This window comes from Ambystoma mexicanum, chromosome 12 (assembly GCF_040938575.1).
Source record: "Ambystoma mexicanum isolate Mex_15411 chromosome 12, UKY_AmexF1_1, whole genome shotgun sequence".
NCBI classification, from domain to species: Eukaryota; Metazoa; Chordata; class Amphibia; order Caudata; family Ambystomatidae; genus Ambystoma; species Ambystoma mexicanum.
The window spans coordinates 682,612,667-682,629,265 of NC_090936.1; the positions used below are offsets into that span (position 1 = coordinate 682,612,667).

Here is a 16,599-nt window from a genome sequence, read left to right on the forward strand (position 1 = left end):
CCAGCTAGCCAGGTGCTTCTCCAGTGGTACACGGCACTGTCCACGGCCCGCTCGCTCAGGCTGGCCATGGCAGCCCCAGACAGGGCACGCCAGGCTGAAATGGTGTCTTTGCGTCGAGCAATTGCTGCTCACGCAGAGGCACACATGGAGGCCATGAATGTTGAGTATGCTTCCCTCAGATCCACTCTGGGTGTGCTCATGATGACCCAGAGGGAGCGGGCAGAGGAGAGGTTTGTGCAGCTTGAGCGTACTATCTTGGCCGAGCTACGTGCTTGCCGGGAGGTGCATCAGTTGTCCAGCCAGGCCTTGCAGGAAGAACTCTGTGTTACACGTGTTACCTTGCAAGAGGACGCAAGCGTATCTTTGGAGGTTCTGCATGAATACCTATGTGTCATCGCCGCACAGAATCAGGCTCACCCGTCGGGCAGACTTGCTGCCGACGAGGGGCAAGCTATGCCTAGGTGTGGTCAGGCTCCTGTGCCACGTCCTTCTTTTCAGGAAGAGGCAGACTCGGACGACGAGATATCTCCCACACAGGTCGTGGCGTGCAGGCATTGAGCCCATGGAAGTTTTTTTTTTGTCTCAACATCATCGCATGTGGGTGTTGAGGTGCACCCTATACGTCCCCCCTCCTGGGTGCCTCCCCCCCTGGGTCTTATGTGGCCATTTTTGATTTTCGTTTAGTTAGTTAATATTAACTATTTGATAGTTATTTTAATGAGGTTATGTAGGTTTTTCATTGTTAGTTTAATTCGTTAATATAGTTTAATATTGTTTGTCTATTGTGCATTCATGTGACGGTGTGGTGCTTTGTGGCTTTTGAAAGCATCCACTGTCTGTTCCAGCTGGGCCCTTCAAGCTTGTCTCGTGTATGTGTTTGCAGCTTGGGGTCCTGACTCACATAGGACACTCCTGCTTCTCTTATCCATAGGCTTGCTAGGATGGTTCAGTGTAACAAACATTTACACAAGGGCTTTGGACTTTTGTCATAACTGTGGCCTATCTGCTGCTGTACTACTTGTGTTAACACCCCTAGTGGGGATTGGTAGCATTTAATTCACCCCATGTCTGTAATCAATTTGGGTGAGTATGTGATTGATGTCTCTATTAATTGATGTGGATTGTAATGTATGTTATTTTCTTGCCTGTATATGTGCTTGATGCACTTCATGCTGTAGACAGTAGCCTGCACCCTTGGCCTGTCAAAGTCACACTGATGGTGGGAGGAGTTTGGATGTAGATCTGTAACCTGGCCCAGTGACAACCAGCATGAAGACACACACACAGGGAACTTTCCAGCCTTATTAATATCTTTCATGCCCTTTCTGCTGGAAAATGAGCCTCCGCACTACCTTTGCCAGGCATAGGGACGAGTAATCCTGATAACTGGCCACGTTCGGTGGTGCAGACGCGTGCATATGTGTGCAAGCGGAAGCACAGGGCTTGTGCTCAGACGTCCGACAGAAGCAGACGTGTCTCCAGGAGCTCCGGGCAAGGTGAGCAGCACAACGGCCCACACCGCAGCCAACCTTCCACCAGGCCACTTGCACATGCATGCTAAGTAGCACCAGTGCTGGGGAGCTTTGCCAGACATTGTTGGAGAAGCGCACAGTACAGCTGACATGTGTTGAGGGCCAAATGCCAAGTGGCTTTACAAGTTGTCAGGGGCACACGCAGGGGCCATCGAACATATCCTCGAGTACCCCCTGTTCCATTGAAGCAGAGTTATTAGGCCAGTAGCATTCCTAGCCAGAAACTGTTACAGCACACAGGGACACCCAGCAAGGCACAGACTTGTGTGCAGTGCATACCATTTGCATGTGTTAATTGCCACGTACACTAACTATTGAAAACCGCGCCTGCCAGAACACAACTTGTACTGAAGTTGCACCTCGCTAAACGCGTGTAGCAGCTCACCGAGGGACCAGTGTATCATGTGTGATTCTTGACGCATTGGTCTTCCATGCGCGTGTAGCAGCTCACCCAGGGACCATTGTATCATGTGTGATTCTTGACGCATTGGTCTTCCATTTCCCACGCGCCCACATGCGCATGCCTTACTGCATTGACAGTGTATGAACCATGAGGGGGCCAAGCTAATGTATGGGTACAAAGCAGCAGACAGGAGTGTTTGTTTGTGGAGAAGTCACTTACTTTGGGGCATGGATGGTGTTGCGTGTGTGTGTTGTTAACACACATTCAGATTAGTAACTCACGCTCTCTTTGCAGCATTGAACTGCTCCTGTTACCAGACCTGAGAGTGCACAGGCAGGAGGCCAGCACTCACCCCAGAGATAAGTCTCTCTTTGGCTTGCATTTGACTCATTTGGTACAATGTGCATGATGAACATGTTTTCTCTGATTGAGTATGTGTTATTGTGAATAGTAGTTTATTATATTTTGACTACTTTCCCTTGCCAATCCGACTCCCCTCTACTGCCCCTCTTTCCGGTTATCCTGCATACCAATGCTTGTCCAAACAACTTATTCCTGACCCTCCTTCCCCCCGGGGACTCAGAGGCCTGAGTAAGTTTGACCTTGCAGGCGCCCAGACCACGGATGGGGTGGTTGGTTCATGCCACTCCTGTGCCTGGACACCGGAGCTGTGACACGACCCATCAGTTGTTGCATCCTCATTGTATGGTATGTACCGTAAATGGTACCCATCCTGTAGGACCATTGTTCAACTGTGCCACCTTGTTGTTCTATCATTGTGCTTGTACATGTGCTTTGACATTTCCTGCTACTTCAAGTCATCTACTAGAGACTCTTCCAGGGTTTTTTGGTGCCTACAGGCTTTTTCCCTGGTGGTTTGGGGGTTTGGCTCCTTGGAGTTCTCTGCGTTTGGTCTTTTTACCAGTCAAGGTGGCCTCTGAGGGGGCTGGACCCCATTTACACGCAAGCTGGAACATGGTGACCAAGGGGCAGGGCGATCCTGTAGCTAGGTAGACTTGAAGGAAGAAGGCTACATACCCCAGACACAGTTGTTCAGAAGGTCACAGTAATGTGTAAATGGTGGAGGGCCTTTTGTTGTTGGACAGTTGGCTTAGACTACAGTGTTTTCGACACTCTGACATTGTAATTGTGGGGTACTATGTACATGATGTGTTCTGCGGGTCAATGCCCGTTCCTGTGTTGTCTTTACTTTTCAGGTGTAAGGGGATTGGTGTGGTTTGACATGCTGGGGTGTTCACATGGGCAATATTGACATGTGATGTGTACAGGACACCGAGGGTCACTTTATTTCACATGCATATATTGAGTGCATGTCCCTAATGACACACACAGTTGCACAATCATCCACAACACGTACAACCACCCTTCCATGGCCACAGGGGCACACAGATTGCCTTCTCGGTCCCGCTGTGTCCCTGCAGCGCATGATCTATTACCATTTGGGTGTCCTGCGCCATTTGGTTATTTATTTGATGTGTCCTTTTCATCTGATGCTCAAGGTTTATCTGCAACACAATGGCTGCTCACTGTGCTGTGTGCTGAGCAGTGTGTTGCAGGAGACACACACAGCACACGGGTTCGGGAGTAGGGATTTTGCCGTGCCCAATGTGCATGTGAACTGGCATTCAGTGTTGTGTTCATGCTACGACTGGTGGAAAGCATTTGTGTCTGACTTTGTATGTGTGGGAGGTTGTTGGTCAGTCATTTCATCTGATTCCATGTCAGGCATCATTGTCCCGGGCCAGTTTTCATTTATGACATGTCACTTTGTATCTTATTGGTCATGTGTTGGGATTTTGCTATTGCATGCCATGTCATGGTGTGGCAGACAAGGGTGATGTGGGTTGGGAGGGTTTGGGGGACATACCAGAGATTGTGATGGCCTGTTTTTTGCGGGGGAGGAGGGGTGTGATACACGCCTTGCATGTGTTCTTTTTGGTCACACAGGATTGGTTATGTTTAAGTAGCTAGGGATGCACACAATGTAGCACTTCCGTAGCAACATTATCACGGTGGGTAGGTTGTGACAGTTGACTGTCTCTTTGTCATCATCGATTGTCACCTGGTATGTGCCAGGCCTGTGTGCAATCCACAGGGGTGGGAGTTCAGGTGAAAAATGTGGCCACAAGCTGGGTCCGGGCTGCCTCGCCACATGCCATTTCCTCTCCATGGGCAGTGCCTGTGCCTGTGGTTGGGGATGTGGGGGCACCACCATGTCCACCGGTACGTCCTGCCGTGTAGTAACATTGCGCAGGACACATGCTGCCACAATGATCCTGCACACTACTGGGGGTGCATATAGCAGCTGGCTGCCAGAGCGGTCAAGGGAGCGGAAGTGGGACTTCAGCACTCCGAATGTGCGCTCCACTATGCCCCTGGTTGCAATATGGGCAGCATTGTATCTTACCTGGGGTGGTGTGGTGGGGTTCCGGAATTGGCGTCATCATGTGGTTGCTCCGAGGGTAGGCACTGTCCCCTAGAGAGGTGATAATGGTTGTGATTATTGGGGTTTGTGTATTTGTCTGTTTGTGACATGCATGCATGTGCACAGGCATTTGTACTCACCTAGGAGCCATGTGTCGCCATGCTGCCCAGCTTCCAGGGCCAGGCTCAGGGTGGACATTCTGTATATGAAACTGTCATGGTAGAGCCAGGGTAGTTTGCATAGACAGAGGTGATGATTCCCTTTGCATCGCATACGACCTGCACGTTGATGGAATGCCAGTGCTTGCGGTTTCGATAGATGTGCTCAGTGGCCCTAGGTGGACGTAGGGCCACATGGGTGCAATCTATGGCATCGAGCACTTTGGGGACGTGTGCCACCCTGTAAAAGTCCTGGACCACGGCCTGGCTTTCTGCAGGTGTTCTGGGCATGTATATGTGCCTGCAGACTGAGGGGGGCGCAGTGATGATTGCCAATACATGGTGTAGGCAGCGTGACTGCATGGCCTGTGAGACCCCCCTCACTATGGCAGTTGTCCTCTGAAATGACCCAGTGGCCAAAAAAGTCAGGACATTGATCACCTTCTCCAAGGGGCTCAATGCTTGGGAGCACAGGGTGGGGGATGTAAGGTCATCTTCCCACTCCCTGACCAGGTCTAGGATGATACGGGGTGGAAACCTATACCTGCCATAGACCTGGTCATCAGGCATCCCAAAAAGGCTAGTCAAGGGAAAAGAAATGCAGGCCCTGGCTATTCTCCTCCTCCTGCGGTGTCCCACGATCAGTGCTGCGACAAATGGGGCATTCATTGTAGCTGGATATACGTGTTTGTTGTTTGCGTGCACTTTTATGCTGTGCGCAGGGACGCTTCCACCTGCCTTCGTGTGGCGGACGTGTTGACGCCTATGGGCGGGATTCCCGTATTCGATTCCATGAATACGTGTTGTCCGCGTGCGTGTGGGCGTTCCGTGTATTTCCCTGCAGTACTTCCCCAGTTATGCCTTCTTTTTCACGCGTTGTTCCCCATTCCACGTGTTACACCCCGTGTCCCGCCCCCTTTATGGTGTGTGCGCCGACGTTGTGCGGTTTCCCTGTGTGCGTCGCGCACAGCGTTCGGGATGTTGCAATGATGTGTGCGCCCATGTGCGCCACGCACGGGTTTGGCACACATCCCGAGGGAAACACGCGCAGGGACTTCCATGAATTGCACGTGTGCACGTGCGCCTGTTTTTTCACGCTTGCGCCAGCTTGCGCCAAGATTTTCAGTGCACGTTTGTTCCATGAATCGGCCCCTAGATGTTTGGTTACCCCAAGCTAAAAGCTTAGATTTATACTGCCTATAGGGGAGTTTCATTTTATTGCCAGATTTCATGGACTGAGTCTGAGGAATTGTGTCCCAGATTTATTGGACCATCATTGAGTGTTACTGAATCCAGACTTGGAGGTATCCTTTGGGGAAGCCAGCCATCAAACATTTTTGATGGCATTTTCTTAGGGTACCTCTTATGGTAAAATGGTGTACTCATACTCTTTGTTCTGGCAGCTGAGGGATTCAAGTGATTTGAGGGGCCTCACGCCTGCTTTTGATTTCAATCTGGAATTTGCTTGTTAGAGGCTTCCTTTATCATCAAACTGATGACTCTAGTTACTGTGCTCTGTGCCCTAGCCATTTAATGTGTATAACATTTAGGAGGGTTTTGGCACTCTGCATTGATTTGTGATGTTTGTAGGCCTAGGTCAGCCCAAATGGATTCATATGTAATTTGCTGAGTGTGTGAGGCTAGTGCTGACTCCCTTTGCATTTCTGCCTTCTTCTGAAGCATAAATCTACAAAGTTGGTCGAATTGGTACTTCGCAAGAAAATATTCACCTGCATCGATTTTTTCGTAGATAACTCCCTTATTGGATATAATTCAAGAACCTTGAGTTTATATTCCTGACGGGAACTGAAGGCATTGGGGAAACCAAGATAGGAATCGCCCTCTGCACAACCACAGCTATTGTTCAGAGCTTGCCACATATGTAATGTGGGCCTGGTGAGCGCGATATATCAGACACCTAAAGACACTGGGAATTTTCACTGAGAGAGTCTTAACAAAAGCATACCGTGTTTCTGTAGGCAAATACATTCCTGTCGTTGGCTGCAGTACTTTAATTATGAAATGTTGCTTCACTCTGTATACATTATTTGTGGCCAGCCAAGAAGTAACCTCGTCCACACATAGCAAATAAAAAAAAAGTCATGTGGGAGGGACGCATAAGAATCCCCAACCAATATGTCTAAAGAACCTTCCGGTGCAAGCTACTGGACGTACCTGCTTTTCCACATATTGCTGAATGTGAAGCACTCATTGTTTTCAGTTCAAAACATGTGGCTCTCCTTCCTACTGTATTAGTATGTACTAGAGATGATAGAATCTATCTCACCAGTGCTCCCACATGTTTTATCATGCTGCACTCTCCACATCCACAGTGGACAGAAATGTATGTGAATGGTTTGATTCCTAGTTACGATACGGACAGCATCTCTCTAAGCTGTGCTATCTTAAAAATGTCTTTTATCTGAAAGGCTTTCCTATCTATGATTAACATCCCACCGCTTTCCACTAATGGAAAAATAAAGGTTTAAAAGCTGTGTGTTAACACGGGTGGAGGCACATCACTTGAACCCCAGAAAACATAAATGGATGGGCGCCAGAGGGTGCAAAGCCAAAATGCTTTACCGAGCAACACTTTCGGGGCCAAATGTCACTAGTTATGTACAACTACTAGGCTAGACTAAGAGCTCCGGCCTTAAGGGGGAGGTCCCCCCCACCTTCAGCTCAGATGAAACTAAAGGCCTAGCACCTATTTTATTTTTGTAATTGTGAATCAGTTCAAAAAAATAACATTTGCACCAGCACAAATTGCACAGCATAAATATGTCATTAAAAGCAAGAAAACTAAATATATGCTTACAATGCAAAAACACAAAATAGCTAAAAGACAAATGTCGCATTATTGAACAATTCATAAAAAGCACATCTCAATTCATAAAAAAAAACAAACACAATTAGCAGCAAAGCCAACGTTGTTGGACGTCCTAACAACCCCTCATGGAAACAATTCCTTTACAAAACGTAATGCAGCAAATCCCCATTTATTTGACTTTGAAATCAAAATGTATTGCCACACCAAACTGTCCAACAAATTCCTAAAATCCAGCGATAGATGCCCTAAATGTAACAGACGTTGGGAAGTAAGGGTTTGACATTCCAGCAGTAGATGGGTGGTCAGTCAAAATCTTAAGAAAAAAAATGTCGAATGCCAAAATGTCGAAAAAAATTCTCAAAAAAAAGGGGGCTGGAGGGGGAACCCCCCATTTCGAATATAAAACGGCATTAAAAAAATGCGACTTTTTTTTCGAGATTTTTTTTTTTTTGAGATTTTGACTTTCGAGATTTTGACTTTGGACTTTTTGACTATAAACACAGTAGATGATAGATAGTGTTAAATACTCTCAATACTCACTTTCTCTTTGCAAAATGTGCATGTTCTCAATTCACGTTTACATTTCTCCCTTGCCCCAAGAATATCTTTGGTAGGAAAAAGACTCAATCTTAAACGTAAGATTTGAGTATGCCAAAATGAACTGGGAAATGTATATAAGTAGTGAGGTAATACTCCAAGGGATCTCACATCCAACAAAATCCTTGAGTACAACAGATATTTATGCACCACCTGTATAGTGAAGATCCAATATAACTCCCAGCTTTTTTTCTTTGCTTTCTCTGGACAATCTTGCACTAATTCTAAGTTTACATGATACCAGCTCATAAATTCTCGACACTTAAACACCCAGTTATTAAAATGTGTATAACATTGATTCCAAACAATCTGTTTCATTTGCCACAATATCGAAGGTTCTTCAGCTGACTCAATTTTGGCCAACGTGACCAGATTTTTCCAACTCACTCGGGCATCGGTTGACATTTGCCCCAGCTCATATCGAAGAACAGTGGCTGGCACTCCCAAAGGGAGTTTTAGTACTTTCTGCTATAAAATACCATCAAGCCTAACCCAATTAACATATGGTGCTAGCATTAACACTTCTGCACCATAAGTAACTATTGGAGCTACTTTCTCGTTGTAAAACTCTATTGCAGGAACAAGTGAAAAGTGACCATATTTTTGATTTATCTGTACAGTCTGGGCTGCCAGTGAGATCAATTAGATTTCTTAGAATTGAAGGTCTAATTTGAATGATTACCCATAAACAGATGAAAGCCCAAATACAAAAAATTAGTCACATGTTCCTAAACCTTTTTCCCCAAGCACCATCTAAAGGTGAGATAACGTTTTTTTCTTTCCTGGCCGAAAGGAAAGGTTTTTAGTCTTGTTTATAATTATTGTCAAGCTATTCAAATTAGTACATTCTTCTAATGCAACTAGCTGACACAGAAATCCCATAGGCGTATAATCCATAAGCACCATGTTGTCTGCGTACAAAAGGTAATTCATTGATTTATCTGCTAGACGAGGAGGGTAACAGCAAATTTCATAAAAAGCAGGAGCTATGTCTGAAAACGCATTCTTGCTTAAGGCTGTGCCTATTTTGGACTATTGAAGAGAGTGAACGTTGCCTATTTAACCTAACCCGAATAGTAGTATTGATGTGTAGCGCGATAATCATGTTCGGCAAATGGATAGGGCAACCCCACATCTGCAACTTACCCAACAACTTTTTTCTGTCAATGCTATCGAAAGCAATGGAGAGGTCTATAAAAGCGAAAGATATTGGTTTTGACTCCTCCACTGATTCTTTTACACACATGTTAAGGATAAAACCATTTACATTTGTGCCAGTGCCCTTGAGGAAATGAGTCTGAAAAATATCTAATCTCCCTTCTGCCCCAGCCAATTTGAAAATGTCCCACAATAACAGACATACACATTTTTGTTGATGGGACGTCCAAAAGGACTATGGGCTTGTAATTGGCTTGGTCTGCTCAAGGTCCATTTTTGTAGATAGGTACTATTATAGAACGTAGCAATGTGCCTGGAATTATTTTAGTAGTTAGTAGTATCTCACGGATTGCTAACCGGGCATTTGTCCAAAAGGCTATGTTCACATTCAAGACCATAGTAGACAAACCATCAGGCCCTGGGCCCTAGAATTACTACTATAGGAAAAAAGGTTACTTAAGACATCAAAGTCCAAATCGAGTTTCCACCTCTCCTCTGTACCACACAAAGTCTGGACTGTAGCCCCAGTCGTCTTTGCGTAAATGCCCTAAAGAAATACCCTAACCACTTATCTCTGAGACTGGGTTTACTTGAGCATTAGTTTGGTATTTACAATCTGAATTTATTCAACACCAAAAGCTCATTGAATCTTTACTATCCAGGGCATGCAACATAATCTGTGCATCATTCAGGAATTGTTTATATTTATCTTGTCACCTCCAATTATTATAAAGCTTCTTTACATGTCTGTGCTGTACTGTGTCGTTCAGCGGTATTCTTCTTACATAATTCTTTTTTTTGGTTTTGAACCTCAAGGTCAAAGGCATGTTTATAAACAATATGCAGTGTATTGGGGGTCTGCATTATAGTGTACACTTCCTTAAGTAAAACAGGATAAGGAAATGTCCTCAATAACTCATAAAAGCTTTCCTCAGTGTACATCAGAGATAAGGTGTCATTAAAAAACCTTTACATTACACCTGTCCATGATATACAGTTTCCACCTTGATTTAAATCTAAATCATTACAATAGAAACTCTGTTCTATAGGCTTGGTCTGCACCCTCCATATCATCCAGAGTGTGAGGTGATCATGAACATTAGTCTGTTCAATGGACAGAGACTTCACCCCCACCTGTAGCTGAGCTTACAGTAAAGGCCAAACACCTTTTCATGCGACACGTTAGCAAATGGTAATTGGCTTCAGAACCAAGAAGACATCTCTTCAAGTATGAGTACTACCCCAGTGTATGCTCTGCTACTATTGTAGTATTGATTGGGTTTGTTCTTTTCCCTCATAGTAACTCAAGCATGTGACTTCCTCCAACCCTTGCAAATAAGCACATATTATACAACCGTTATACCTTATTAAGTAAAGCGTTGCCTCATATACTCACTGTACCTGCACACACATTTTAGAAAGGGATAGAGAAGTAAAGAGAAGGGCATAATGGTTCAACCCAACATTTGCAGATTGAATCAAGAATTACTAAGGTTGTATAAAAGAATACATTTTGTTTTACAAAATATACTATCCTTCAGTTTGCTCTCTACTGATTCACAATCAAATCAAATAAATCCTCATAGAGAGTACAAATAATTTTTCTGGCAAACCACATTCATGAGCAGGGGCTGCAAAAAACATTTTTTCAAAGGCCCCAAAACCTGCTCTGTTCATTCTCACCTGGGAATATCACAATTCTGATTCAGAAAAGCTCAAAGCAAAAGGCTTCAACACCAACTAAGTTTAAAGAAAACCTGCCAATGCAAGGTTCCAAACTCAAACTAAACCAAAAGCATATATCATTGAAAAAGTAAAATGCAATACTAAAAACACAATACTAAATGCATCAATTATCTATCATAAGAATAAAAGACCAGCATAAAAGCATCATAAAAAGGAAATGCAAATATGGAAACACATTACCCAATGCATTAATCATCTATCAGAAAATAATGAACTGATCAGCATGGTTTAAGACAAATTGTTCCCCAGAGATTAAGGTGCTAACCTCTAAATGAGGTCTAACACCCCCTGTGATTTGTCTGTCTTGACAGTGCCTCAGCTTGCCTCATCTGCTCAGCCAGCCAGCCCTCAATGGACCTTTCTTGGAGTTTAAATGAGTTCCAGATGGAATCCCCCTAATTTCTGACTTACGTGTCACTCAATGGGTGGTGCGTCACTTAAAGCGCAACTATGGTACCTGGCATTACATCCTGCCTTATATTTTATGATGTATGTAAACATCCCACTAAAACACCTCCCCATCAGCACAAAGCTGTAATAACTATTCTTTAGAGTGTGGGAGAGTTTGGTGTGATATCGGTGGATCGCAAAGCGCCTACTTTGTCTGGATGCTGGTTACCAGTCCCTTGTACAAAGCTTCAGGGACATGCTACCCTTTACGTCATCATTGCTAAATCAAATCAAATTGTAGCTTGGCGCTCTGAATGTCTACGTCAGCAAGCTATCACTACTAAGCACACCAGCATTTTGTCACTGGGTGAAGAGTGAAGGCCATGTACACATTTAAGAAATACAATAATTGATCTGCTTGCATGTCTTGATTGTTCAATGTGTGTTTAATGTACTTAAATAACAACTAATGGAAAGATAACATACTACACAGCTGTCTTTGCAAAATTAGGCTTATATAGGCCAATGCAGGCCTCTAGTTGCTCTCTGTGTAAGTCACTATGCTGCTATTGCAATGCAGATTACTCCACTAATTTCTAGGTGCTACATTCTATGTACATGCCTTGTCCAGCCTAAGCTGGGGTACTTATATGAGCTGAATTCTAACATGTCATGGTATCTCATATGTTGCTCTTCTACCCTGTAGCGGGCAGCATGGGTGCCTAGATATGACAGTACTGATTAAGATTGTTTCTGTGGCAGTTGTTTGTAACAATGAGTAACTACTATGTCATGCATCTAATTGGAGTTAAAAGGATATTGAGGTTGACTTTTTTGTCATAGCAACACATTCACTTTCCTCCAAAGTTATGCATGAAACTTTATTTTCAGGCAATCGATTTTCCATTTTTATGCATAGATGCTGGCAGACTAAACCAATTTACGCAGCCTATGGGCCTCAGTACGAATCGGGTGGTATTCTGGTGTTAAGTTCGCTGAAATCCCGCCCAACGGAATTACTGCTACCGCCATAGTGGTGGTTGCATTGTTAGTCTCCATCCATTTGGAGTCAATAGGACTGCATGGGGGATTTTGGAAGAATTACTGTGTCAGTAATTCCGCTGATTTGCTTAGTTTTTTGCGGAAAGTGGGAGGATTTACCTCCAGCCTGATGCTGGAGGTAAATCAACCACTCCAGGGTCAAAATTGTAGTATGGCGATGCAGGAAATGTGGTGGCAATTCAATTACCTCCACTTTATTTCCTGTACAGCCATACTCCTAGTAAGCCCATATATGTCTTAACATATTTCGAACATGTAATAATCAAAGAATCCTAATAGGCCAGGTGCATCTACAAATATCATTGATTAATTCTTGTATCAGGGCTGCATTTGTATTTTTCCATAAAGATTGTCAAAGAAGTCAGGATTGTACAGTGATCCTATCCTACAAAAAAGGAATTCTCAATTATATGTGTAGGTTAAAAGAGGAGACCCCATTCTGTTGATACAACAATCTACAAATACATTTAGTTTTCCCTTTCTTTATTTTACCTGTCCCGAAAAGCCCAAACACAACAATACTCCTCATTTGGTCCAATAACACAAAATTAGAATCCTTGGCGAGTTTTCAAATTGGACTATGTACCTGAGTCATATTGATGGCTGGTTTCTTCACATGGGCCATCCATGACAGAGAAGAAGAGAACCAAACACCAAATAATCAGTGTAGACAAAGGAGTATACTGTTCCCAGAATAGATTGTCCCACAGGTTACCTTTTTTTTGGAGCTAACCATGATGCTAGAGTTTGAAGCATTAACGGACATCCCCCTTTTTTCCACATAACTAGTACATCCAGAGACTAGTTTCTGGCAAGCTAGTGGAGTTCTAGCAATCAGTAATGTGCCATCTGTATATGTAAGTCTGTGAAAACAAAATCAAAATATCGAGGCTGAGTGCCCCTAATGGAAATACACCGAACACGGGTTACAAAGGAACATACAAAGTACTTTATTTTATACTGAATCCAGTTACAAAAACAGAACAAAATCGGATAGCTATTGTCCCTCAGAACAACACAACGAACTCCAGCGTGGTTCAATGTGTTCAGTGAGAGACGCTGTACATTAGAATGCATTCGCTTTTTATACACTTGGTGGACATGATGTCCAGCCCCACTTCGGGTTAATATTCCACTTAATACATCACCGATCTAGGGTTCGTGCCAAGTCTCGAACAACTGCATATAACTGGTTTGCCTTTAATACATGTATCAACAAGCCAAAATAACTGTGTGATTTGGGATTTTTCCATGCTAGTCTCCTTAAACATTAATACAATGGGGTTAAACAAGTGTTCTATGTTCAGTATTTGAATACATTGTTTTTATAGTATACTCCTGGCTTAGTTTCTTTACACGAGTAATCCCTTACACACAAGTCGACAAAGGACAAGGTCTCAGTTCATGACCTCAACAAGTGGCCTGCAGGCAAGTTACATATTAGCTATGTACAGAGGTCAAGACCGCCATGTTGTATTTAGGAATGACATCGTCCACCATCTTAATTCACAGGGTGACTTTTACATAGCGAATCCTAAAATGGCGGATTAACCTAAAATGGCGGCTTACATTGATTTTAAGGTCAGGACCTTGCAACACAGACTTTTTCGCAAGCGACTTTCGAGCAGCTTGTCGTAGGCCAATATACATATATTTATTGCAATAGGAGGCACGATATAATTTCCTTTTTGACAAGTCCACCAATGCAAAGTTGAGCAAGTCTTGGGACATCAGGTGTCAATTTCTCTGCTTCTTCATTTAAACAACTTGTATATAAATTAAATAATAGTGGTACCAACACAAATTCCTGTTGAGCATCCCTGTCAATTTTTAAATGTGATGTATTTGGCTCTCTATACTGTTTCTTACATGTGCCTTAGTCACAGTAAGCAAAGTCATTGCAATAGCTAACAATTAATTTGGTATATCCATTTTATACATTTGTTAACTACAGTATTTCTATTGACGCACTAACAGATGCTGCAGATGTGTCCATATAAGCAAGAAAGACAGCCAAATTCAAACCCAAGACATACTTAGACCAGATTAAATATAATGTAAACATTGTATTTCCATTCGCAGAAACGCACACAGTCCTTATTAAGTATCATGTAGTAAGAACCCTATTTTCCATCACCCAGTCCATCAGGTTATTTTCCCAAACAACTTTGTCGTACTAGGAATGAGAGAGGTCAGTCGATAGGCAGCTTGTAGAGCCCTCCTACCTTTTTAAAAAAATAGGTACTACTGTGCTCTCTTTTCAACATGAAGGAATTTCACCACAATCTGTCAGAGCATTACACTTCAATGGAAGTAAAGAGCACAAAAAGATCCATCACATATTTTTAAATATCTATTGGAATCCTGTCCAGGTCAGGGGATTTACCTCTTAGCTGCTTATTTACAGCTAATTCCACCTCTTTTATTGTGAATAGAGAAAGATTATAGTTGCACATCTTTACATTTAGGGTTATTTCTGTTAACAGACTAACATTCACTATTCCTAGAATGGCGTCCACATTTGTTTTCCATGAGTGTGTACAATGCCTCAAAATGATCAACGTACAATTATGGTAAGAATATGACATAGAATGTTAGTGGATTGTTTACTCCTGGAAAGATATTCAGATGACAGCTTCCAAGACCCTCTTGAATTAGTGTGCCATTTTGCCACTTCTATTTTGGGCCACAAATCAATATTACATTTTTGCTTTGTATTCTGAAGAGCCCTGTTGTAAGTCCTGCGACACTGTTTGACCTCAGTTTTGTTTCACTTTTCCTGATCTTATAGTTTGAATCTGAGTGCTCTGATACCTGTTAGAAGTCATTCCTTTGGAACTTTTTCCAAGAAAAATAACCAAAAGGCCTTTATTAATAAAGAAAAGGACTCCATGTGAGCCTCACTAGTTTGTCATTCATACAGGGTACAATCATTTCTAAATTTATGCAGTACCAAGTTTTGATGCAAATAATTTTGGTTCCTTTTAACCCATCTTATATTCCGTTTTTTGATTTTTGAAGTTTACTTAACATAAAGTGACTTTTTGTCAGCATTAAAATGTAGTCTATTATGCTACTGAATCTACCATTTCTCTAGGTTTACCACCCGGTTTATCATTACTACAAAAACAATTCAAAGATTGCTTCAAACGTTCAGACTTTGTAAAGTAATTCACATAAGCGCCAGCATCTGAAAAAACATCATCACTGTCAGAAGGATGTTCTCTTTCTCATTAATAACTGAAGCAACACATTGGGCCTCACTACACGGATGGCGGTCGGTTCATGCCGGTAAAATACCGGCACCGCCTTGGTGGAAAGGGGAATTACTGCCCTATTCCAAGGTTGGCGGGGCGGTAATTCCCCCTTCCACCATTTCCCTTCCCCATTCCCATTTTTGCCCCATAGGGCTCTATGGCAATGGGGAAGGCGCTAATTACGGTACCGCAAATTGCGGTACCGTAATTAGCTCCCTGGTCCCTTTGCGGGTTGGTTTTTAACGCCTGCAAAAAGCAGGCGTTAAATTCCCCAACCCGCAAAGGGACCTAGTAGTAAGGCGGTAAGGATTTACCAGTACCGGTAAAATACCGGTACCGGTAAACCCTTACCGCCATCCGTGTAATGAGACCCATTATTTTCACCTTGAAATTCGTATGTATCCATCATTTGCGGCTTTAGATGACATCACAAATGAATTGGCATCCTATCTAGGTTAAAGCCAACTAAATTGAGCACCGAGAACTGTATTGACTTTCAAAAGATTGGCTCTTAAAGTTTGGTGGCCTATTTGCTTGGTACCCATAGCTCTAAATTCATTTTTTTTTTCTTTTTCTTCAGAGGCCTCTTGGATCTAGCTACGCTTAGCATTGCCCTATGAATCTATGAATCCATTTGTGTAGGGTCTATCAATCTGTCATGTGAATACTTGGCACATACATAGAGCATGCTGGACAACGGATCACGTGACTGGTCCAAACAGGTAATCAGGGTGAAATGAACCGGCAGACTGCTGCGCGCCAACTGCAAGCTGAGTTTGCGGTGCAGACATCAGGACAGTGGAGCATTGCTGTTATACAACGGAGGCGAAACCATTGGTAATAGACACCTAGGCAATGGGCGCACAGCCTGATTCATATACGGGCCACAGGGCGACACAACCCGCCAAACCTGGTGATTTTGAGCTAGCCAACGAGCAGTTCTACTAGAGTTACATTTTTTCACTGGGTACTCTGTCCCTTTTACAGCCGTTCAGATAAGGCATTTGTGAATTCATCCTT

At 43.3% G+C, this 16,599-nt stretch overlaps 1 protein-coding gene across 1 annotated transcript in view; it reads left to right on the top strand.

Annotated features, from left to right (window-relative positions):
* LOC138513998 (lysosomal alpha-glucosidase-like) overlaps positions 1 to 16,599 on the top strand; it is a 1,078,298-nt gene that overhangs the window by 1,039,909 nt on the left and 21,790 nt on the right. The window lies entirely within an intron of this gene.